The sequence below is a fragment of the Cynoglossus semilaevis genome, chromosome 9 (assembly GCF_000523025.1).
Source record: "Cynoglossus semilaevis isolate Cse_v1.0 chromosome 9, Cse_v1.0, whole genome shotgun sequence".
Classification (NCBI taxonomy): Eukaryota; Metazoa; Chordata; class Actinopteri; order Pleuronectiformes; family Cynoglossidae; genus Cynoglossus; species Cynoglossus semilaevis.
In genome coordinates, this window is record NC_024315.1 from 8,748,726 (window position 1) to 8,769,317 (window position 20,592).

Here is a 20,592-nt window from a genome sequence, read left to right on the forward strand (position 1 = left end):
AAACTCCCCTGAAATTACTTCAACATGATAATGCAAAATACTTGGAACCTTCAACAGAGAGTCACATGCACTGTAAATGACACCAGCATGTGTCATAAAACGATTTTCACACTTCTCTTCAGTGTTACTGACGCTGTAACACTGAAGATGTTTGTTTTATTTTCTAAATCCTGTTTATTTATATTTATTTAGTGATTTTTATCAGGTCGTGCTGAGGCTTTGTGGAGCTAGGAAGACCCGATGTGGTCTATAGGTGGCAGCAGAGCAACGTAGCCAGCAGGCACGTTTAAAAGAGCATCATTGGCCCATTTTTACTAGTGAAATCCCCGTGCAGGCTTCTCTTCATTAATCTCCTGTCTCTTCCACGACGGTTTTTCAAGCAAATGATTCTTCCTGGCCAAGAAAAACAGTGAAAAAAAAAATCAATATGTTGTCTTGTTGATAGATCAAGCAGTGTGCACACCATTCACACTACGCCTCTTTCATTTCAGCTCCCACTTTCCAACTCCATGCTCTACAATGAACCATGAGCCAAGGTAAGGATGTTATCTCTGAGTTCACCTTTTTAGGGACTTGTATGTTTGTGTGTACGTGTGTGTGTTTAAGGACTGACAGGACCAGCCTTTAAAACCAGTCAGATCCATACACTACTGGTGTTGCCATAGTGTGTGGCTCCGACTTGTACACTGGTGTGAGGGCTTGTTTCTCTGTATTGACACTGTCAGCAGCTCCATGTGTGAGGGTGCTACAGTGACTGATGGTTGGGTGCTGTGGAGGTCAGAGTGGAATGTGAGGGTGCTGAGGAGGGAGACAGGGTGGAGAAATGAACTACCTGGGGCCCAGGGCTTTTGCATGGTAGTGTGAGTTTTGATGCTGCGTTGGACATTTGTGACTTTAATGTCTGTTTGTTTTTCATGGTCAAAAGAAATGAATGTTTGAGGAGACACTTGCTTGTGTAATTGACATCATGATCAACATGACTGGTTCAGACAGACGCAGTCATGCAGGGACACATGCAAAATCACTCTCGGCAGAGGCGACAGGAGGCAGACGTCCAGTACTGTAGGGTAGCCGGGAACGTGTGTGTCTGTGTGTGTAAATTGCCTTGCCAAATAGACCTTGACTTTGTCCCACTTCCTAGTCCCCTATCATTTTAATTGGTTGCTCTGAAAACTGGGACAATCCATAGAAATGTCCATTAGAACAGTGAGTGGAAGAACGGTGAAGTGTTTTAAAATCTGATCATTTAAGTATGTCATTATTATAGTTTTTATTTTTCCAGCTCCATATGTCCTATGTGTGGAAAAAAATATGTTTTTAATTTAAGCGTTTTAAGTGTTGCTCAAGTGTTGTCAAGGAAAACTGTGGGCTCGCAGATGTAGCAGCTAATTCAGATAATGATTACAATATACTCCAGATGTCCATGGGAGTATGATGAAGTCTCTTTTCACAGTATTTTGTCCAGAACTAGAATGAATCGTACTTCATGCACATGTTGTTTTTCACAGTATATTGTGTACATAAAGCCACAGAAGAAACCATATGCCAATATAAGCAACACTCCTGAAGTGTTGTTTTTCATATAAAATATATTTTCAAATACATTGCATTGAGCACCTGAGGAGAAAGGAAGTAATAAAATGAGGAAATGATTTTCTCCTTTATTGGGAAATATAGGGCTTGACTTTTCTTTCGAGGATGTGTACATTAATACTTCCTGCTCTACACACACACACACCTGAAATCTGCCACAATGACTGAGTACAAGCAATGCCAGAGTATTTGGGTATTTTCACAGTCACGCTCTATATAAGAATATAAGCCATTTTAATGCTTCTCTCAAGTATCGTTAGACTGTGAAGACTCCTATGATAAGATACTGTGAAAGATATGGTGGGACGTTTTAAAGACAGCCATCTTCTGGGATTATGATTCTTTAATGGAGAGTTTATTCTGCACTCACCACTTTATCTGAAACTGTGGAATCACCTGCAGCACTGTAGCACATGTACGACAGAGAACGTACTGTAGGGCAGTTCATTTAGTTCTTAGCATGAACGGTGCTGATCTTAGGGCAGAATATCCTTGACAGCTCCTCCCGAAGTCTCTGCTCTCTGAAGTAATCTGAGGTAAACACTGTCCTCTTTATTATCTCTCTCTCTCCCTCCCTACCTCCCTCTCTCTTTCTCTCTCTCTCTTGCTCTGTAACCATCTGTGCATGAGGTGAGTGTGAGGTTAAAAAATAGCATATTTTGTTGCCTCATTAGTCCGTATGCGTAGCCAGACTCGAGTGTCACATTAAAAAAATTAGGGCTGTGGAGAATGTCTCAGTCTCTCACACACACACACACACACACACACACACATACACACACACGTACTCGCACAGGTCTGTCATTAGTGGAGACGGAACATGTGGTACAGTGCTAATGGGATTATCATTGCTGAGGGTCCCTCTTATCAACCTTTTACTGCGCTCCCTCATCACAATTAAGCTCGGCTACTCCCTCACCGCACATCCACACACGGTGAAGATAAAGAGCTAAGGTCGTAGCTTGACCAGGATTTTTTTTTTTAATTATTATTATCTCCACGTCCTCATCTTTTAAATGCATTTAAACACTTAAAAGCAGAAATAAGTGGAAAATGTTGTTGATTTTGTCAACAATCATGTCCCACAAGGTTCTGTCCAGCGCCCCCTTCTGTTTGTCATTCACCTCCCCCTCAATTGGAAATTCAATTGGGAAATATGGTTTCAACTTCCACTGCTATGCAGATGACACCAAGCTCTATCTCACTCTAAAATGTTCATGGAACCATGTCCCCTCCTCTCTCCATGACTGGCTAAAAGGCATTCAGATCTGTTTTTCGTATGAGCTGCGTTTATGTCCTGGTAACCGCTTGCTATACAGCAGGTTCCAGGTTTGATTCCACCTTGTCCCCAGTCATATTTTTAAAAAAAACAAAACTCTACCAAATCATTGTGTTTACTCACCTTGTCAATGGGTGACAAGGGAACAACCTGAAAGTGACACATCTTTAGTCATCATTTATCTAGTCTTCTGTCTGTTGACTTATGATTGCAGCCTTCTAATGCTAGCTGTACTGATTTATTGACATGTATGTTGGCTGCACCAACACCCCTGGCACAGTGTTTGTTAGTATTGGCCTGCTTCCATTCGACCTGTTACATCACAGATCAAAACAGCAGACACCGCTGAACACAATTTGACACGTCATTCATGATGTGTATGCAGCTGTAATCTGTGCCTTTTTATTATAATATTATTATGATTCTATTTTAGGGCTAGTGTCACCTGCACGTGATTCAGTGCAGTGCTTTTTCTGTCTGCCACAGGCAGGCCTGAGCTGCTACGTAATTGTGAAGGGTGTGCTCAGTGTCAATACCTCAATCTGCCCGAATGCTAATCATACACACAGGAATTATTTAACTAATTAACATAACTTATTAACATTATTTGACTGTAGTGGAGTGTTCTGAATTTAGCAAATAACCAACATCTGTAGCTGCATTTTATATCCAACAGTATGTATCGATCCATACAGGATCCATACATTTATTCAAAAGTACCTACATATAATATATATATATATGTGTGTGTGTGTGTGTGTGTGTTATATAAATATATGGTTTCTATGAATGAATATATATTTAATATTATAGATTCTTTTAGCCTGTTCCTTTGAAAAAGCAGCTTCCATGCTGTGGCTAATGGTCGTCTTATATGGATCCTGAATGTTCTCTAACAGCAGAAAACTGCGTGAGTTTTCTGCTGTTACTCCTAGGTTTCCTTCCACGGTCCAAAAACATGCAGGATTGTATGAATTGGACATTTTAATTGAGTGTGAATGTGATTTATTTTTGTCGCTGTCTGTATCTCTGTGATAGACTGTGTACTATCCAGAGTGTGCTTCACTCTCACTCGATGACTGCTGGCATTGGCATTAGCTAGCACCGGAGAATTGATGGATGGATGCAAATGTTGTTTCTAGACATGAAGCTAATGCACCCTTCCTAAAAAGGAAGGAAATATATATTATGCCTGACTTATGTCTCTAATGGGACACAACAGTGGGTGAAGGGAAGATTGGAAAACCTCTGTATCTGTTGTATCCTTCAGTCACACTGACATTCACCTCTCAACCCCTCTCTCCCCCTTATCAGTACTTCATCAAAGTAATGTTACCCATAACCACTCAATTTCGCTGTGTTTATCTTGTTGACTGTAATGGCGTAATGGTCTGTCCACACAGTTGCGTTGAGTGGTCGGTTGAAGAGGAGTGGTTCACTGGAGAACCATCCGTGGTGTTACGTATACCGTCGTATGGCAGGCGTGGGAACAGGGGGCTTGGTGCAAGCAGAATGTTTGAACACCATCCCTCACACAGACATAAAGAGAAATCTAAAAAAAACCACTGATGCACACACAGGCGCAGACCCTCACAGGCAGTGGATTAAGACAGGGATTATTGGAGCGTAGCTGTTAAACAGAGTCATACTTCAGATACATACAGTACACATATGTGTTAAGAGTGTACAGTGGGATGGATTTGTACCAAGGCAGATGGTTTATGACTTATGTTCATGCAGGGCCACCTCTGGCCTGTGACTGGCCTCGGTGAGAAGAGGGTTGTGACTCTCGTCTTTTCTCCCATAACAGCAGGATGAAGCAGGATGTTGACACACTGATGCTTCATTGATAATTATTACAATGCACAGTGTTTGGTTCTGAGTGATCATACTGCTATTACACAGTATGTGCTTAATTTATTTGTGGGTTTTTTGTGAAATAATAAATTATAGATTTTTTAGTGCTTTGCTAGTGACTGGGAAGTCGGCAGCATTGTGTGTATGAATCAGTCACTAGAATTTATTTAGGATATTCAATAACACATAATGCATAAAAAATGACTAAAACCAGCCAGAAACTACTGTTTTCGACTGGTCTATCTTCTTCTTCTGCACCAGAGGTTATGACTTAAGCTGTATCTGTTTGTTCTGTGAGCAGCTTTACTCTGTACTGTAGGTCTTGCACAGATGGTAGCCAAGCCATATGCTCTGACAGAGGTTTATACTCTCTGAGCACATCACCAGCTAAAGGCTGGGGCACAGCATTTGACTTCTTTATTCCCACCACAAGTGTAGAACCTTTTCTGCAGGAGTGTAGTTAAAGAAACCAGAGGGATTGCATTGGCCGAGCCATGTGCTGAATGTAGGGCAGATCACATTCAACGCTTCCCCTGAGTTGGACCGCTTTATCATGAAATGTAATATCGTGATAGTTTAGTGTATCAATATTTATTACACTGCTACTAATTAACCATTAACCATGTTTATGTACATGGAAGGAAACTAGAGTCTCTAGAGAAAATGCAAATTCCATACAGAAAGACCAGGAATTGAACCAGCAAACTAGTGATCTTCCTGCTGTCAGCGAAGAGCTCTAACCACTCTGGCTGTAGCTGCACGTTTATTGTTGAATAAAAGTTAAATTGGAGAAAGGAGGATTTTAAAAGTGCTTGAGTCTTTATGACTGAGACGACTCCTAACATAGTTATTCTTTTGTTTCTAACAGTAAATGTGCGTCTTTAAGTCAGATCACTGAATCAGTGGATGACAGTGATTACATTTACAGTATAAACCATATTACGTACAAAAAAACATGTCAGAGAAAAGTCAAATTTTTAAATAATAACCCTGTTTACCAAACTACAGTTGACAGTTGGTGGTGCTCAGCTACAGCATGAATCGGAGCGGAAAGTAACGGATGCCTATGGGCCATATACGATCGGTTCTTAGTTGTGGAATCTTAAGTGATACATGAAGTCATCCTACATGCTGTCATATGGTGTAACTACATCTGACCACACACTGCTCATGGCCTGATCACACGCTGGCTGTATGTGATGGAGCAGCAGTCGTATGCTGACCGACTGCTTCAATCTAGGCTTCGGCCCTGCCGCATCAGGAATCGTTTGGTCACCAGACATCTGTCAGCAGCTCGCAGCTCACTGGAGGTCTGTGGCTGCCTGTGATTCCATCTTCTGTACGAGTGTCAAATATAATCATCAATCTCCACTTCCTTTTACATTCATACTCTGTAGATGTCCAACTCCCCCCTTTCACCCTCTCCTCTACATTTCTCTTCTCTTTTTCAATGCAATGAAATAACCAGTAATATGCTTGCTCTTTCACTATGACAAATGCATGCACACACACACGCGCGCGCACACGCAGACACAGGCAGAAGCATCCAGACCGCAGGAGCTGCGGTGGTATATAATGACAGATAATTGGCTATCACTGGTTTGCCCTCAGCAGCAGGAACCAATCACGGTGACAGCCACTTCTCCATGACCTGTGAGCGCGCTCACGCACGAGCATCGCTGTGTGTGTGTGTGAGGCGCTGGTTTAGCTCTAGCTCTGGATGCTGCCCTGTGAATTGAACTTGTTTCCCTCAATGCATTTAATGTATCATGAGTGAGTGCCCAACCATGTTGTAAACATTTGTATGCATTGAATATATTTATTTGTGGCTGTGGTTGTGTTCATGTGGAGGGAAGAGAAATGGGAAAAGAAAAACAACCATCACACATATACATGTTTTTTTTTTTTCGTAATTTTAATCAAGGCTGCAAACAACTTTAAACATTTAATTTTAAAGTTAGTTCTAGATCAGTCATGATTAATTGTGATAATTCAGCATTATTGCTTGTGATTAAATGGATAAAGGGTGGATTTATTGGATATTCTGCCCATGTGTTAAAATGTTTAAAAACATTTTAATCTGAATAATCTTCCCAAAATAATTAAAAAGATTAAGTGGTTAATGGAGGCAAAGTCTAAAAAAGAAAAAAAAAAAAGGCTCTCGATACATAGTGACTGTAGCTATCTTTAGCATCCACAGTCAAATACAATGCTGCCCTCTAATGGTTCATTATTTTGATATCAACTAAACCTATAATTTAAGCATGTAATTATAACCTGCACTGAAGAATTCCTATATAATGATATGGGGTTTTGTGTACATGCCAGAACCTGTTAAATGCAGTACTGTCTGTCTAATGATATATAATGACAGCTTCTTTTCCTGGAAAATTATTCCTAATGTGCTGTTCACACCAGGAATAAGTGGAGGAGAGGTTCAGTCACAAGACAGGGAGCACATAGAACATATTAGATTCTAAACGTTTCTGGTACTTTTGTAATATCTGTACTGTAGTATTTGATGGTATAAGGCAGTGTTTCCCAAAAACTGGGTCACGNNNNGCTCAAGAGGTTTTTTTTTGAGGGTTGTCTCACTTCATGTTTCCCAGGAGTTTATGAATAATGTCTATTGAATTGGGTTGCGAATGTTTGTGACTTAATATGAGTCCCCAGAAAAAAAGTTTGGGAAACACTGGTAAAAGGGGTCGTCAGATGACCACGTCTTCGACCTACGACATTTCATGGTTACGTCGCTGTATTGTTTGCCATTAGTCCAACATACAGCGTTAATCTTCTTCAACTACTTTGCACAGGAACTTTTTGGCGACGCTGAAAAGAAAGACGGCTTTGTTTATATTCACCATTCGTACGTCATACAATGGATTGTGCTACATTTGCTTTCTTTTGTTTGTGTTTTTTTGATGTACTTTTTGCTCTTCATTATGGCTCCCAATCATAAGTCAGACTCTTGTGATGTTTTTCTGTCCTAGATTATTAACTGTTAGCGTAGGTGAGTGACACAGGTACTTATGTACAGGATGTGAGTTCCAACCCATGCTGAAAATCGAGTTACGTTGCACCATGGGAACGGAACTCTGATGAAGTGGAAGATGCCCTATATAAGCCCAATCAAGCTCATTTGTAAAGTCTGTAAAAAAAAAATCAATTATGCAAATGTGTCACTTCAACTTACATGTAGTTAAAAACCCATTTACCTTCAGTTAATTGACCAATTACTCATCCCCAAAGCTCAGCGCTTTTTTTTATCGTCAGTGAAAATCTATTTGTTTACAAGAGAAAAAAAACTACTGTTTTCCCATGGCTAAATTAAATTAGTTTATGCAGGTATGGAGCGATTGAGATTTATCATACAAAATCTATTATTCTGGACTTTTACTTCTCTTTTGCACACAGACTACTACAGCAGTGTATACAGCAGTAATAACAGCCTATTTCCTGTGTCATACATGTTAATTGTCTGTATTAGTGTCTCCTCTATGAAATTCTACCTATAATTATCCAAATGCAACCATGAGAAGTGTGATGGCTGATGTTAGCCTAGAGGCAAGGCTAGGTGCTAGCCAGAAAAGTTAATCAGCCCTCTGTAGATTCATACGTCGGGATAAAACAAATCATCGAAGAGTTGATGCCTGAAGGAAAGAAGAAGTATTAACATAGTCCTTGGCCTCAGAGAGTTCACATTAACATACTGCTGTTTCTAATACAGTGCTCTGACAGACAGAGTGTGTGCAAAAAAAAAAAGGCGTATCAGTGGTTTGACCTTCAGGGATGTTTTTCCCAGAGGGTTAAGCATAGTGTTTGCAGGAGTGTAGGGGTCAAGTGTGTTGTGCGATGGCCATAATGAATACATTGGTCATGTGTGGGTGGTTTGGTGGCTCTCCGTGATGCCGAGATCACAGGAAATGTCACGGCTTTAATGGGCTGCCGCTCGGCACCCTGTTAATATATCAGGGAATTGGTTTTCAAGCTGACGAAACCAGGACCTGTTTTCTAAGTCTCTTTGTTTTCAAGTTTTGTAGCATCTTTTAAATAATAACTCTCGCTGTAAATATCCTTTCATCTTCTGTCTTCAAAGGGACCAGTTTGACAGATTGCATTTCATGATTGCATTCATGTCTTTTATTTTGTTTTCTGGGTTCATCAGTTTGTTCAGAGGTTTTAAATCTCATAAATATTCACACATCTGATGAACACCAGTAAACTGACACTTCACTTCCCGTGTAGTAGATTTTAAATATGAGTTATTTCTACATCAGCCAAAAGGGAAGCTGCTCTGACAACAAAATGACTACCTTTCTTTCATTGTCATCTCATTTAACAGTCTACTCAAAAATAATTAATTGTATAATTACTACTAACTATTACTAAATATTATAAAACATTTTGCTTCTGTCTAACGCTGAACTAATCCTCATTCAGTTAAACGTCATTGATGAAGTTTTATTTCCTTCCATATTGAAAAAGAAAAAAATCCCACTGTCGCAGAGTTCACAGTACAATGTCCACAGAGCCTCATTAGCTCCTGGTTCTGCCCTGTGGACAGAGCAACTCTAATTGTAGCCATGTAAACCTCCTCTCTGCTCCTGTCGTGACCATGGGAGTTCAGTCTAACTACTGTACACTCTGTAACTTTGAGGGCCAAGAAAATGAGTAAAGACCACTTCCTGTCACCGACTGTATCCTCAGTACACTGTTCTGGTGTTTTTTCTTATTCCTTTGATTCTTGACGTATTCTTAGTTTCAGCAGGTCCTACAATCTAATGTGTATAAAACAGTGGGCAGTTGTTTGTGTCCTGGTGCTGGTTACTTAAGAGCAACCACAGTCCACAGGCCACGTCTCCTGACAACACCACTGACTAACCACTATGTGGTTTTTGCCATTTGATTTATTTATGTTTTCATTGACATTTCAAATAAAGATGCAACAATCAGAACAGAATTTCTGGTTTTGCAGCTGATAATTTTGCACACTCACCCACTTAAGATGAATGTGGCATTTCTCTAAAACGTAACAGGGAACTGTTTCATTTTTTATTAAAGAGAAAGAATGCACTGAAGAAAAATAGTTCTTTTTGTAAAAAGGTATCAGAAAATGGGCAAAATTCAGTATTTGCAAGTCACTGTTAGCAAAACATTAAAAATCAGAATTGTAGAATAAAATTAGAATCGGTGCTTCACTAATCCAGCACAGAGCTCCTTGAAGAGCTGTTTGGGGAAAAGGCTTCCTGTGAAATACAACATGTAGCTGTGGCTGCGAATAACTTCGCCTTCTTGTGTGGAAAAGCTGAAACAGCTGGGGCAGACAAACGTGTGAAGCTGACTCAGTGATTGGCTTGGTGAGCAGACTGAGTACCTGGGAGTGACAGGGTTCACGCATGACTAGGAAAACATTGAAAACTGATAAATAAGTTGGCTGACCGAGCGCCTCCGGGGGAACTTGTGGAGCTGAGTGAACAGATTTGAGGACAGTCCTGTGTCGGAGCATTCATGTAAAAGCACAATCAATACTGAACTCGGGCGAATGTGTACAGTACATTTATCAGGAGATCACTTGAATATTTAATCAGAGCGTTCCAAATAACAACATGGACACTCGAGCCTACGCTTGGGTTTGTATTTTGTCTCGTCACGATGTAATCTGTCCTCAGGCCAGCTTCAAATTTCTGAGCTCATCTTGATGGCATTTCCCATTTGTTCGTGTCCCGTGTCATGATTTGTGTAAACGCTCTTGAGAACACACATGAACCGTACTGTACCATACTGTACTGTACCGCACATATGTCTGCGTCTGTCCACATGTGTGTCCCCGGTGCAACGTTGCATTTCCTTGCACTCACTGAGCTGAAGAGTTTCTGCAACAAAAGCATGTTTATGCAGCTCCGTCTCATTACAATGTGCTGATGGGAATCTGCTGCACCACTGATTGTGCTCGCACTTCTAGGTCAACACACCGACACAAGTGCACGTGTGCGAGCGTGCGTGTGTGTGTTTTGTCCCTATTTTGCTGAATTTTTGTCAACTTGTGTATTTTCCCTGTAACTTTTTTTGACACATTTCATTGGTCCACATGCCACATTCTCTTCATCTCCATCTTCCCCACTTTTTAAACCAACCGTAGAAATATTTTGGGCTCGCTCCCTGTGCCTTTCTAACTCTGAGGAGGAAAAGTCCTTCTTCACCTGCTGCAGGTTGGCTAAAAGCAGGCTAGGCTGAGGCGCTAATTCCAGGAAACATTAATATTTAGAGTCTGCTTGTCTGGTCTGTCTGTATGCTTTATTATAGAGGTACTTTTTAGGAATAACAGACCGTACTGATAGAGATTCTCAACCACCCTGCTGCTTGTTTTAGACAGTTACTTTAGGCATTACATTTTATTATGTTTTACAGACCTTGTATATAAGTATTTTTGCTTTACTGAGATATGTTTGGGCCTGATAATCTAGCAGTTTGTTTGAAAGGAAATGAAGGGTTTTATAATTTGTTGGTGTTTTTTTTTTACAGAGTGATAGTGCTCTGGTCTGTTGTATCACAAACTCATTTGAACATCCTGACAATAATTGCAACAGATATGACAAACGCATGGGCTGCTCTTTCAGCGTCCTTCAGGGACAGGATGTTTCTCATTTCCATTAAGCCGCTCAGGTGGAAGAACCCTGATGTAGAGATTTGTTTTATGCACGTGTCAATGATATTTCCTGGTCCAAAATAACTCTCTTGTTGCTTAATGTGGAACTGGAGTCCAGGTTAATGCCGTTCAAAGTGGCCGCGGTCCAGATCATGTTTCATGTACAGAGTGTTAGGACTTTAAAAGACGTTTGTGTCTGAGCGTAAATGTTCCGTCTATATTTGACCGATGCGTTCATTTATAACAGATGTATCATGTTCTGTAGGTCTGTGGGACGTCTGTTCAATTAGAAATGAATTTGATTATGAGCCGTGAACAAACTGTAGAGCTGCAGATTTGTCATGTTTATATGTGTATATTTATATTGAGTTCAAGGGGAGTTTTTTTTTTTTTTCAATCTTAAAATGTAAAGCTTGTGTGGCACAACACGGAGGTGGAGGGAAGATAATTTTGGAATTTAAACATTTTATAAATCAGTAATCCTGCTGCGGGCTAGAGTTCCACAGTGGTAAGATTTCCACCTGCCAAGAAGACGTTTCTACACAACCTCGTCCTCAATCCAGCACCGAGTGGTGTCAGGAAACGCTTCAGGTTTAAAAACTCTGCCAAATGACTACGGGCGGCGTCACTCTGGGGACAACTGACGAAGAGACAGACCAAAAACTTAACTAATCCTGTAAACAGCTCACCTCAACACACACACACACACACACACACCTACTGTACTTTTGGAGGTTTTTTATCTATACAGTTGCTCTCACTGCCACCCACTGTTTTTTTTTTATGGGAATTTTCTTTCACATTTTTTACCTTCAGACCAGTTAGCTCTCCTTAAAGAGCAAAGTCAGTCAGGGTTCGATCTGGCAGCTTTTATAGCTCCGTTGACTGTGTTTGGTTTAATTTACACAAAACTCTTCATTTTAACTAAAAGTTCTTGTTTGTTGTAGTGTTTTACATTGTTGTTTTAGGAGATGTGAGGTTTTTTATGGCCAACACAGTGAAGATAAGTTCATCATATTAAAAGAAAATCCTCAGAATGCATTCTACATTGTATGAAAAACTGAGGATTCTTTCCCAGGAGCGGCACAGAGAGGATGATAGAGGAACAAAATAATAAGCTCAGTTTCCACATTTAGAAATCTGGGATGGTGATCTATTTTTACCTATCGAACCTCCACTTGATATCTGCCGATTGATTATTTCACTCCAGCTGATGTCATACAAAACTCAATACCACTTGTGACCCAGAGGCTCGGGGTGCTGGCATCGTCTGTCCGTACGATTCCATCTTTTACCCCGGTGAGGGAGTGACGGCGGGGAGACAATGGGAGTCTTCTGGTGGCTCCCAGGGGAAGCTGCGCACGGATTACGCGCGGGGTCTGCATCTTTAAATCTGCCCTAACTTCACCCCTGCCATCACGTCGAGAGGAGAATTAAGCAGCAGCTACCTGAGCTGTAACAACACTGGGCTGGAAATTATTGGAGCGAGAGAACCAGAGAGAGAGAGAGAGGGAGGCAGAGAAGCAGAGAGAGGGAGGGAGGGAGCGAGAGAGGAAGAGAGGAGGCGGACGCACGGGGCCGGATTATTTGGGCAGAGCGGCTGCAGCCACGGTGGATGTTAACACACGGGCGACGGATCGAGAGCTTGAATCTATTTACACCGCGAGTGTTTTCCAGGCGGCGGCTGCGCCGGGCGGACAGCGGACATGGTGAGTGCGTCTCCCTGTCATGTTTCCATGTAGTTCCAGAGTCCTGTCTCACTGCGGCGCGTCAACTTCTCCCGACAGTGGATGTCCACCGGTGATCGACGCGAATCCATTCAGATGTGCGTGGGTCCGCGCGAGTGTTTTACCGCATGTGTGAATGACTGACACCTACGGTGTGACGTGTCCTCCCCAGCATCAACACTTCTTTTGTTGCTCTTTCATTGGTGCGCATTGGCTACTGAAGTGGCACCAGGGACAGCCCTGTGATTGTGTTCTGTAGATTAACAACAGCAGAGCCTGATGCCATCAGGAGTGAGTGTAGACCAATGAGCTTATAATATATATATTTAAAATATATAAAGTTTATTCCATTAGATGTTCCAGTATGGAACCATCATTCCAGAGCCGGTTCTTTATTTAATTGTGGTGCCATAAATGTTGGAGTGTGCAGTGAAAAGAGGCTTTTGATGCAAAGATCATGACATTTAAAAACCACGACAGCTGCTCCTGAATGGAGGGTTCTTGGTGCTGATGGAGAGATGAGGAGGTTCTGAACGCCTGATTTACACTGGGCTTCAGTGTTCCCTCTCCAAACGTGCTCAGAGGTGTTTTCTCACGACTGAGCAGCGCCACCAGCAAGGATCATACAGACTTGAGGGAATCTTCGCTCTTCTGGGCACACGTAAACCCATGGTGTGTTTTTTTTAGTATTATTATTATTTAGTGCTTGGAATTTTGTGTTTTCTGGTTCTGAACGAGTTAAGGAATATGAAACAAATGAAATAAAATGAATGAAATGTGCGACGGTGGATCAGAGAGGTGAAATCCTACCTGAGGTTTCCATTCCTCAAGTCTGCACTCTCCATTCCAACACAGTTTGCATTGAAATAACAGGGAAAAGATCACAGCTGATTGACCATGATGCATTGCTCTACAATGGTGTTGTACACTTGCGGATGACATTTATGTTCCTCTGGCATCGTGTAATGAGTCTAATGTGCTGCTGATTGTTAGTGTGTGTGTGTGTGTGAGTGTGTGTCAGCAGTCTTGCTCAAACATGGTCAGCACTACAGACCCTAATAGCTCACAGATCAATGGCATAAGTACTCACAGAGTAATTAACAGTGACTGTGTGAGAGGTATACGCCCGCTGGTACGTACAGATCAGATGCATTTGGAGCAGCCTTTATGATTGTGGGCATTTTTCAACGGCTCCACAGAACGATTACATCAACAAAATGACTTCTCAATTCTACTGGACTGGAGACAAGGCAGAGTGCTGCCCTTTTTCAGGAACACAGGCCGCAGATCAGCGGCCAATCACGTCGGCCGTCTATATTTAAAATACCATAACTGATTAAATAACTCAACTCAACCATAAAACACTTCAAGTGGCAGTTTAATGAAAAGTGCGCCCTCGCTCTGATGTTCTCATATTTGGCAGAGCACAACATTGTGCATTGATTGTTTTTTGAGACTATTTAGTTGCTCTTGTCCCCACGAAGGATTCTGAGAGTTTTTTTTCATGTATTTTTTTTAATGCCACTGTTTTGTTCAAATTTTCCTCTTTTTGTAAATAGATGGTTTTTTTTTTTTGGTCTTTAAATTAAGTTAATGTTTAGTTATTATGAAACAGACAAAATGAAAAAAAAGGAGTACTTTTATACTTTCTTTTACTATTTGACTTTTTTATGCCAAAGGTACAGCACACCTATTTCTTATTCCATTCTTGTTGGAATTTAAACTAAAAACATAAAGGTTATTTTTTTTAACTTTTAATGGTAGAAAAAGTTCAAATTTAAATTTGGTGACATTTCCACAGATAAAAAAATTTGAAGGATGAAAGAGGTGAATCAGAATCAGAAAAATACTCTGTATTTGTATAATACTGTGTTTGATGATGATGATCATGATCATGATCATGATGATGATGATGATGATGATGATGGTTTTTGCTTTATCCCATTTTCCTAATACATTATTGTTGACGCAACACGTGACGTTGCTACGACATCTGTGACTTTTGATGAAAAGTTTGATGACCTAATCCAGTGGTTCTCAAACTGTGGAGCGCTCTCTGGTGGTACGTGGGGAAAATCCATATTTTCACATTTACATTTTCAATTGAATAAATCTGAAACAATTAATTCAACATTTAGAAAAAAGGTGTAGCTACTTGTGAGATTACGAAATAGGAAGCTAACAGAGAGGGTCTACGCTGCTATATTCTAATGTGTGTCATCATGGTGGTACTCACGGAGCTCAATGTTTTCTCAGGTGGTACTGAGTAGAAAACCTTTGAGAACCACTGACAATCATTTGTTCTGAAAATTATTAGCATTTATTTGAGAATTTTAGATTAAATTAGATTAGAATCAACTTTTCACAACCAGAGCTGCTCTCCTGGTCACAGGCAGGACTGTGGACGAACAAGAGCTCAACTCCAGCTGATCTTCCACTGCTTTTATGTGGTGTGTGTGTGTGTGTGTCACTGCAGCTGTTCTCCCCCTCAAATGGACAAAATTTCAGGAAATGTGATGGATGTCAGTGTCTGAGAAGCCAGCTGTGTGTGTGCGTGAGAGAGTGTGTGTGTGTGTGTGTGTATAACATGGATGTCAGCGCATTTCTGCGCTTCTTGCTGCACACGTGCACAGCTCCGTGCCTGCACATGTACATATATATGTTGTGAATCTCCACGTCAGTGCTCCCAGGCTTGGGTCAGGTCAGGAGAGGTGATTTTAAGGTCACCACTGTTATGAGTTGGGAGAGTAATTATAGTCCCTGGACTTTTGGTTCTCACAGTGGAGGCCAGAGACAAGCAGTCCAGTCACAGAGCTGTAGGAAACTAGATTGCTTCCAAGATTGACTATTATGGAGGAATCATTTGGAAATAAATCACCAGTTCAACAGAAAAGAGATTTTTCTCCCTTAAAATGATTGTCCTCAGTCAAACTGTCTGTTCAGAGGGGAGAACAAACTAATGCCCAGTTGTACTCTGAGCCAGCTAAAGTTTTGCAGCCGCTTCACAATAATTCACAAAGAGACAGTTTTGACAGATAGCCTCATGGTGTGAGCAGGTTGTACCAGTCAAAGTGGGCAGGCAGGAGGTTCCTGCTCCGGCTGCAGTTAGTCTGAATCCCACTGAGTCTCCACCTGCAGAAGTGATAGTATATGGAGCAGAGAGCGGTGGAGGAGGTGTGCTAGCAGCTGAGAGCAGTGGAGGAGGCGCAGTGATGCAATTGATTTACCTGACAGTGAGAACGGACAGTTTCCAATCAGTCCTGGCTCTTCTTATCGTCTGTCCTTCAGTTCACTCTGGTCTTTGTCTTCCTGCATTTTTCTCCACGTACTGGGTTTCACCAGCTTCATATTTTTTAACTCAGTATGTGCGCTATTTTTTTATAGTTGGTTTGGTTTCTTTTTTCTTTTTTTCTTTTTTGTTGAGATGTGGCCCTCCAATATTTTCATTAAGAGATGAATTACCTTTTTACAACTACAGTATTTTTTTAATAAATTTTTTTTCCATCATACATTTTAATATAATATCCCCAAAAATTGGTTTAGGTTCTTTGGATTTTCTTTGATCCCAATTTGAATATAGTACATAGTATAAAATATAGAATGTGGCCATAAACATTAGAGACCATTGTAAAAATGTAGATTTCCCAAAATTGTGTATAATTGATGAACCAAATAAATAGTAAATATATCATCAAAATACCATTTATAAACTCTAATGGTCTAATTAGGTCTACTTTTCTACCAATAACAACATTTTTCAGTAATAAATATACATATAATTAATACACATATATACAAAAGCCACAAATGTGTTGTTTCTTTGGGTTTTTTAAGGTATTACTACATCCTTAGTAATACTGTCAGCTACTGGCTCTACTTCACAGTGGTAAAAACAATATCACAAAAAATAAAGGCAGACATTGTTTCTTGATTTTTAAAAAAATAAAAAAAATTCTCATTGAGTCCTTATTTATTTTGAAAATCTCTCCTTGTGTTGTGTTTATTAAAATTATAATCCATTTATATAAATACTCTTTTAATCTCTTTTACACATTTTATACATCAATGTTTTCATTTTAGTATTTTCTTTCCTTTTTCCAGGCTTCTATTACTCCGTCAATCCTGGCCCTGTGTACACACCTTTATTTATTTCTTTATTTACTTTCATCAAAATGTCGTAATTGCGAGTATGAAGACATCAAACATAATTGCCCAAGGACATTTTCACTGGTGTTATGCTCACCACTTCGTAACAAAGATGCTCTGGCATCAGATTTCCATATTTATTACATGTGCTGCGTGGGCCCCGGGAGAATGTGTGTTTCTGTTGGATGGATCAGAAAAACGGCACAAGATACGGGTAAATTTACCGAGGATGTGACAAAAATAGAGGGAAAGTGATGAATGGAGGAAAGTGAAGTAAGGAAGGAAGGAAGAAACAAGGAGAGGGAGAAACTAGTTTGTGGTCGGGACGACCTCTCCACATACAAACACAAACACCCTGTTCAGGGTAAAGCAGCCAGACACAACCACAACAATCCTATATTCCAACCACACTTAGTCACACGACGTCCCAAACAGACAAACAATCTGAGCCAAACATGATGCGCCCCTTTCCAATCCTCCTCCTCTCTGCTTCTCCCTCAGCCCTCTGTCATTCTCCTCTTCTCCCTGTCCTCCCTCTTCCTCACTCTCCCCTCTCGTTGTCTTCCTCTCACCAGCACTGTCTCTCCTCTGCCTCGGCTTCTTTCTCCTCAGCACACGAGATGGTTTGACATGGTAAACTTGAGCCAGACCACAAAGCTTTTTTCCCCTCTGCAGTTTCATTCTCCTGCTGTTTTCCTCTGTCTTTCTCTCCCTCCCTCCCTCCCTCCTGTCCCTCTCTTGCTCCCTCGTCCTCCCGTTCTTGTTCTTCCAACAACAGTTTAATCTGCAGCAGGGGCTTAGTGACACGGCTGTAGAACTTCCAAATCACTTATTTTCTCTCTTTCTTTCAGAAGATTCCCTGCTGTCCTCAGCCATCCTCTCCGTCCTCTCCGTCCTCTGTCCTCTTGTGTCTAACACCGTGCACTCATTTTCATATTTATTTTCCATCAATGATGTCTTTGGTTTGAGCTCTCCCTCTTTCATGTTCTCGTCAATTTTCTCCTCTTTTAATCTCCTACCAGCGTTGCCTGCGTAACATTTGTTTACATGACATCCTATTATTTTCGTCTTTAATCACTTTCCCATCGACAAAGCCGTAACTTGCGATTGATTTCTTTCAAAATCCGCCGTCTGAAGTTTCCCGCAGTGCTCGAATAAAAAGATAATGCCGTCTTTTAGCTCCAAAGCCGCAAAATATGTAACTTCATTCCCTGACATTGGCAGTTATTCAAACCCCTGTTTTCTCTCCTTCCTCCTCTGGCACCGAGCGACCACCGCTGTGGTATTTTCTTAAACATTACTTGTCAATCAAACTGTGTGGCCAGTAACAAGCCCTGCAGCTTCCCATAGTAAAGTTCTTTAGGTGACACTGTTAGCTTAGTGGCCTAGCGGTAAGATAATTGGGCTTGTTCTCGCAGGGACCTCGTTTGAATCTCACGCATGTTGAGCAAGCGCCGGTATTTTCCTCACTCCCCAGGCACTCTCCACAGCGTCCCCCGCTCCCCGAGGACGAGTTAAACTCAGAAGACAAATTTGGTCCTGGTATATGTACCTGCATATGTACAGTAACTATTAAATCTGACTAAATCTTTCCTTTTTTTCTACTACATACTGCAGTTCCTACTTTATAGCCACTGGCTCTTTCTGGAAAAACTTTATCTACCAGATGATTCTTCCCCAAGCCAAGATCTCCACACCTCCAGGTTCTAGGAACAATAAACATTCAATATTCTTATACGATCCCAGAGTTGTGTTCTAACAATCATCGCTTGACTTGCGAATCCGACATTTATACATTTGTATAAACCTCTCCTGAATGAAAACCCTAAGCTAAAGCAAGGAATGTTCCGGTCCATTATTTGAGTGCATGTGTTTGCGCTCATTTCTCTGGAGGAGCCTTTACTGTGGCACAGCTTCAGTCCTTGGCCCACTCTCATAACATGGCCATTCACAAAGAACGGGGCCAAGCAGCAGCCCAGTGTATCAGAATGGCATTTACCAATCGTTCAGCACTCATAAATCCCATAGCCGAGCTGTTTGCCTGTAGATTCGTCTTAGATGTTTAATTAATTACTTTGTTTTGTCATTTTTTTCTGGGTTTGTTAATTGAAATTTAATAAGTCATTTCAGCTGAGGTTTTTTTTCTTTTGTGTGTTTGTTTAGCCTTCATCTCTTTGTCATCAGTTTTCCCCTCTCCCAGTCTCTGGTGAGAGCTGAGAGTCTGACATGAGTCTCATTTTTTTTCGTTGTTCCTATTCAAAAATTCTCTTCTGTCTCTCTGTTTCCCTCAGACTCCCTGAGGCCCCCGGGGGTGAAATGATTTGTGATATGACTGTGTGTGGATAAGTGCGAATATGTGCACAGCTCTAACTGTTTGTCCTGACTGTCAATATCTGGCAATCCTGCTTTTCTCAGCGTAAAATTACAGCAAAGCGTTCCCCATGATAAGGCTTAAAATTTGAAAGATGTGAGTGTAATTGGTTCTTTGTGGGTGTGTGTGTGTGTGTGTGTGTGTGGAGGGGAGAGGGAGATAGAAACAGAGAGAGAGAGAGAGAGCATCATTGTGTGCATGAATAATCTCTTTACAAAGACAGAGCAGGTGGAATTGCTTGCATTCCATTGTTCTCAGTAGAAAGGATGAACAAAATCTGACCTGAAATACCCTCTGTAGTGGTATGATTTAGAGCCTGAGCCTTAGTGTCTGAGGTTCTTCAGGCCAAGGACCCTCAGACTGATGGACAGTAGTGTATTAATTTGGGTTTAATTTTAGCTAGTGCTGTTGGTAAACAATGCTGTAATTGTTATGCATTCCATCCAAAATGTTTCCAGTAAAACAAAGGTTTTAGGTGTGACCTGGTGTGGCTGCTTCTTCAAACCTATTTTTTGTTGTTTATATAAAGTATTTTTTAATCTGATTCTTTTAGTATTTCACCATTTGTGTTCTAAACATGTGAGTCTGTTGGTTCAGAACATTTGTATTATATCGATCAATCACTGTGTATCACCGCGGACCACACAAAGGTACAGAACCTTCTGTTGAAACACCTCTTATTTAGTTGGCCTCTGTGTTTGTGTTCAGGGTGTGAAAGACTTTAACTTATCTACCAGGATGCGGGTCCAGCTGTATTAATGTCCAAATGAAGGATTAGTCAGAGCGAGGTTCATCACCGTGGAGACGTTGCTGTGAAGTGCCATCTTTTGCAGTCAGTCGGTATAATAAACGTAATGGAAACTCTAATGTCATTACATAAGCTGTTGCATTAGATAAAGGAAACACAACATTGAGTCTTTGCATAATTATTCTGTGCCAATCCTTCATCTTGTAAATGCGCTGTATGAAATTA

At 40.9% G+C, this 20,592-nt stretch overlaps 1 protein-coding gene across 19 annotated transcripts in view; it reads left to right on the forward strand.

Annotated features, from left to right (window-relative positions):
- Positions 1-20,592, forward strand: part of ptprdb (protein tyrosine phosphatase receptor type Db) — a 143,127-nt gene that overhangs the window by 44,656 nt on the left and 77,879 nt on the right. For 18 of the 19 annotated variants that reach the window (XM_025058776.1, XM_025058777.1, XM_025058779.1 and 15 more), the window contains one exon: positions 492-536. The gene's annotated coding sequence lies outside the window, so the exon portion shown is untranslated. Of the gene's footprint in view, positions 1-491; positions 537-12,927; positions 13,085-20,592 lie in introns of those variants that run through there. The other variant, XM_025058778.1, reaches the window with a different exon arrangement.